Source organism: Fukomys damarensis, unplaced genomic scaffold (assembly GCF_012274545.1).
Source record: "Fukomys damarensis isolate Sample0158 unplaced genomic scaffold, DMR_v1.0_HiC HiC_scaffold_1, whole genome shotgun sequence".
Lineage (NCBI taxonomy): Eukaryota > Metazoa > Chordata > Mammalia > Rodentia > Bathyergidae > Fukomys > Fukomys damarensis.
Window position 1 is genome coordinate 57,881,576 of NW_022900913.1, and position 5,787 is coordinate 57,887,362.

Sequence of the window (5,787 nt, forward strand, 5' to 3'; positions counted from 1 at the left end):
TTTTTTTTTTTTTTTTTTTTGGTACTGGGGATCGAACTTGGGTCCTTGCACTTGCAAGGCAGGTAGCAGAACCACTGAGCTAAATCTCCAGCCCCATGATGTTTTTGATGATTTGTTGCACCCTATTTGCCAGTATCTTGTTGAGAATTTTTGTATCTATGTTCATTAAAGAAATTGGGCTGCAGTTCTCTTTTTTGGTTGGATCCTTGTCTGGTTTTGGATTCAGGGTAATGTTAGCTTATATGACTTTGGGACTACTCTTTCCCTTTCAGTTTCATTAAAGAGTGTGAAAAGTATTGGCATTGGAGCTTCATTGCCTCATTCTAGGATATTCTTTATAGTTCTTATTTGGTGATCATGAATTTCTTAAGGTGCTCTTTGTCATAGAAATAGAGTAATACCTCAGTTCACAAATGCTTCAGTTCACATACAATTCCGTTCAAAAACAGAAGCATTCAATAAAGTTTTGCTTCCATTCTAAAACTCTGCATTGGGTGACAAACACAACTGCAGCCATCTTTCCCACGTGAATATAAATGTAGCCATCTTTCCCAGAATCATGGAATGAACTCATAAGTTCATAAACGGAGGTACCACTGTACCTTATTTCTTCATCAATTTTGAAAGAAAAATTTTCAGGACATATAATCTGGGTTGAAAGTTATCTTTTAGGGCTTGCAATACTTTACTCCAAGCTCTTGTGGTCTTTAAGATTTATGTTGAGAGGTCTACTTTAATTCTAATAGGATTACATTTTTAAGTGAGTCATTGTTTTTCTCTTACAGATTTTAAGATTTTGTACTTGTGCTAGACTTCGGGGATTTTGACTATGATGTGATGTGGAGAGGTTCTTTTTTGAGACAGGCTATTTGGGGTTCTTTATGCCTCACTTATCTGTATGCTTATTTCTTTCCAAGTATTTTGAAAGTTTTACACTATTATTTTTGTATACTTTTTTAATGTCATTTGTGCTGTTTCTGATTGTTCATTGATTTCCAATTAATTTTAGATTAGTCTTCCTTGCATCATGTAGTAGCTGTTGAATCTATTTTTCATGTTCTCTTGTCTTTAAGGTACCTCTGAGTGGTCTTTGAAAACATCCTTATCTTCTAATTTTGACAGTTTCTTCTCACATTAGTCACTTCTGCTGTTCATACTTTCATATAATTTTTAATCTCCTAGTTTCTGTTTGGAATCTTTTCAGGGACTTTTCTTGGCTAAACTGGTTATTCACGTTTTGTGTCATTTTGTTTACCTCAGCGACCTTTGTATTAGTGTCTTTGTTTTTTTCTCCATTATCTGATTACTTATATTTTCTGTGAGCCAACAAAGCACTTTAAGTAATCTGTTTTTGTTTTGTTTTTGCTTCCTCTGTTATACTTTTGAAAAATTCACCCGTGTGGCTTTTGCTTTCCTTCCCTTCAATAGCCCATTGATCGTCTTTGAGGGAGTTGAGAATTTGTGGAAGCATTTTATTGCCCTGTCTTCTTATGTTTCTATTTTTGTTTATTTGTTTTATTTTGTGTGTACATATTTCGTCACAGTGGAGAGACCTTGTTGATAGTATGGAGATCTCTTTAGTCTACTTTTCAGTGATACATTCAGGGTGTGGCTACCTTTACCTGTGTCCAAAGATCTAATTACCTCTAATTAATATGAGGGCAGGGATGTAATTAGTTGACCTAGCATCCATTTCTCCAGGGATGAACCACAGAATTGTTAATGTCACAAAAGTTATCCAGGTATTGGCATACAGAGAAAATCTGTTAATAGCAACATCCCTGAAATCCGGAAAATATCAAGTAAATCAGCAATTGTCCAAGATAAACTGGGGCTGGGGATTTAGTTCAGTGGTTCCACCACCTGCCTCACAAGTGCAAGGTTCCAAGTTCAATCCCTGGTACAAAAATAATAATAATAATGATAATAATAATAATAATAATATAACACTCATAACCTTAGAATTCTACAATTATAGTTTAAATCCTAAGACAAACTAAATTTGACATACTGCAAATATCAATATTTTAATCTTTTTCTAAATGTGATAACTGTACTTCCACTAGTGAAAGAAAATGACTCAATAGTAGTAACACAGAGTTAACTATGTAAAGATTAAGAAAGCTTAATGGTTATGCTATTTAAGATATAGGATACTGGGAAATGGGAGAGTGAAAATATAAAATTTGAAAAATTGAACAATGGGAGATGGGAAGGAGAAAAAACTGACATAAAAGATGCTATTAGAGTAGATTTATAGAATTAGATAAAGGTAAGAGAAAAAAATGATAAATGGAAGATAAAAATAAGAAAAGGAGAAAAAATAATATGAAGAAAAAAATAGAAGACATTAAAAGGAATAAAGAAAGAAAAATGAGTAATAAAAGGAATCCAAGAAAAGAGAAACAGATTTTTTGAGTGAGTGATTTCCTTCTAGGATCCACAATTTTGGAGTCTAGCAAGTCTTGGTTTTTCCAGCAGTATTATGGCCTGTCAGTTTGTGAAGCACACCCCCTATTTCAGAAGCCCTTCTGTGTAACTTAGGCTGTGGCAATATCTATGCTGAGATATGTCCTTGCTCAAGTTGGTTCAGACCTCAGATCTGTGCTGGATGTAGGGAGCAGGGCAAGGGCATTAAAGTTACTTACCGCCAGCAGACACTTTCAGAGCTAGCTATTTCTGAGTGCAACTAAAGCTGAGCCCGGCTTCTCACTGTAGGGTGTGGCACCACTGTTCTTCTGTCCTGAGTTTAAACTTCTCAGTGGATCTCTTTCTAGCTCACTTCTTGTCCATGGCTATCTCCTGTTTCTTATCCAGTCACTGTGAGAGGGACAAATTCAAATAAATGAGAAGGGGATCTAGGGACACAGACTGGTTAAATTAACTTTTTACTCTCTTACCTATTAAAATAACATGACAAGCAATAGCCATATATTACCATCCATGCTTTAAAATCAACCAAAATCAGGATGTGTTTACTTGATTCTCCAACCAGTCTTAGATTCTAAAAGAAAGATGCTGGGCCAGGGATTTAGCTCAGTGGTGTCGCTTCCTGCCTCGCAAGCACAAGGTCCCAAGTTTGATCCCTGGTACCAAAAAAGAGAAAGATGCTACCTTTGGTGAGAAACAAAGAGAGCTTTGTCCACAGTCTATAGCTAAGGTCTTGTAGGATATCTAGTGCAAGTGCTTCAAGGAAGGTTTGGGCAAAGGGAGGGCTGTCCTAAAGCATGAGCCTATGGTGATATCAACAACCATTTAAAAACTTTTTCCTTCATTTATATTGGTCATATTTCTTTCTAAATTGTATATAATGAATATATACCTAAGCTTGGCATGTTAGGACATGCCTATAATCCCAGAAATTGGGAGACTGAGACGGGAGGATCTCAGTGAATGTGAGGCCAGTCTGTACTACATAGTGAGACCCTATGCATTGCCCCCCCCCATAAAAAAAACCAGCACAAATAGGAGTTGTAAATCAAAAGGCATTGAGTAGAGTTTGCTAATTTTATGATCTCCCTTGGTAAATATGTGCAGCCTATATTTCTGCAAAAAGCATAGAGTCCTTGGCTGAGAAGAGTGGATATCATTTTCCATAAGAGTTTGCATTAGGAGTGCTTCTAACTTGAGAGGTTTCTTTCAAGGATATCTCATAACATATCTCATTGAAATAGCATGATGTTATCAAAAAACTGGAAAGTACAAAGTAGAAGGGGGAAAAAAAAAGATCGTAGAGATTAAACCAAAGCCAGAAGACTTATACTGTTCATTGGGCCACTGAAAAGGCAGGGGCTTTGGAAGCATCAGTAACTGTAGCTTCAGTTCAGTTCAGCTGAACATAAGTGGAAAAAAAGTGTGGAAAGAACTGGAGTCCTTCTCTGGGAAGCACAACTCACAGGCCTAAAAACTTCAGAAAGGGAGGCAGCCTATTGCACAGGGTCCAAACAGTGCTGAGAAACTAGAAGGTATTTAGAAGGAGGAGGAGGACAGGAAAAAGAAGAGAAGAGGAAAGAGAAGAAGGAGGAGAAGGAAAGGAGGAGGAGAAGGAGGATGAGAAAGAGGGGGAGGGGAGGAGAAGAAGAAGAAGAAGGAGAAGAAGAATATAAGAAAATCAAGACCAGAAAGTTTCCATCTAGTTTCCCAGGTGACTTTGTTAGACCATTGATAGCTATAAATTCTTGGTGGACGAGCCCCAAAATGGTGGAGCAGTGAGTGCCAGCAACTCAGCTTCTCCAGGACAAAGTGTCTAGAGTCTAGAAAACAATATCTTGGAGAAGAATTGAAGTGAGCAGAGGTTACCTGGGATCCACGAGGGAACTGACAGAAGAGAAGAAAATAGGACTAAGTGATTCAGAAGAAATAGATCATATCACAAAGGAGAGACTGCACAGTGCTGCAGATAGTGGCTGGCTCAGTGCCAGCTGGGAGGAAAAGTAAAACAATTTTTGTCCATGGAGAACTGAAGAACTGCACTGGAACCAAAAGAATTATCTGTAATTGGAAGTGGCAAGGAAAATGTGGGACACTGCTTCCAGAGCAGTCTTCCACAGTCAACAGTTGATGACCTTGGTACAAGTGCCTGAGACCACAATCGTGGAGCAAGAGCTGGCAGGGATGCCAATGTAGGGAAGGGCTGAGTGTTTGAACTTGGGTCCAGAGCAGCCCTTTGGATGTTTGACACTGCCAAGTTCCGAGAGTGGATGAGGGAAGGACAGTCACGGCAGACTGGGGAATAAACTGAGGGAGTTCTGCTGAGACGCAGGGGCTGGTGAACACAGGCCCAGCTCCTGCAGTCAGAGGCCAGGTTCAGCCTGACTTATACAGGACTGGAAGATCACACTGGTGCCATGTTTTCACTATAAGCATATCTCTACACTCAACACTGTTCTGGGGCACACTGCAGCCTCAGACTTCTAGCATGAACACAGACATATCCTGGCTTGAGTCTGCTCCTTAACTCTACGCTGACAAAAAAAGCCACACATCCAAAAAATAGAAAACTTTCTTTTAATTATCCTTTACTGGGTTTATTTTTGTTTTGTTTTGTTTTGCTTTTTTATTTTTAATTATTTTGTATTTTTCTCCAATTGTGCATTTCCCCCATACATTTATTCCATTATTTTTACCCTTTTTTCTTTTATGAGCATGGCTGTTTATGCATGCTTCACTTCTTCTTGCCTTTTTTCTCCCAGTGTAAATCAGAGAGGGTAAGGGAATTCTTTTAGATCCTCTTACTATTATCCACATCTCTTTACCTGACTTCTTTCTCCTATGTATTATTCACTCTCAATTTTTCTTTTCTTTCCTGTCTTTTTCATCTGTCTCCCTTTAACTTTTTCTCTAATATTTATATCAGTCATAGCATTTTTCCCATCCCCATTTCTCACTACCAATTCTATACCCAGTTTTCCCTATTATCTCCTTTTAAATAGATAACATACCCTTACCATCATTAGGATCCTTTGCTGTCCTTTTATGTCCTCCTTCCCATACCACAGAGTAGAGGAATTAAAAAATAACAGAACTTTTTATTTTCCCTCTTCTCTTTCCCACCCCCTGGCATTACCTAGTCTCCAATCCCCTGGGTTTTGGATAACTAATTTTATAAAATTACTGTGGAATGCTGTTTTCACCTTTAGAGGAAACAGACGCATCACATTTAGTGCATAATGACTGTGGATCAAGACTTGAGTTGCTGGGCCGGGGATTTGGTTCAGTGGTCTCACTGCCTGCCTCGCAAGCACAGGGACCTGAGTTTGATCCCTGGTACCAAAAAAAAAAAAAAAA

At 38.2% G+C, this 5,787-nt stretch overlaps 1 long non-coding RNA gene across 6 annotated transcripts in view; it reads right to left on the reverse strand.

Moving 5' to 3' along the window:
* Positions 1-5,787, reverse strand: part of LOC104858787 — a 107,451-nt gene that overhangs the window by 86,719 nt on the left and 14,945 nt on the right. For all 6 annotated transcript variants that reach the window (XR_004516320.1, XR_004516323.1, XR_004516322.1 and 3 more), the window contains one exon: positions 2,649-2,820. This is a non-coding gene — a long non-coding RNA (uncharacterized LOC104858787). The remainder of the gene's footprint in view (positions 1-2,648; positions 2,821-5,787) is intronic.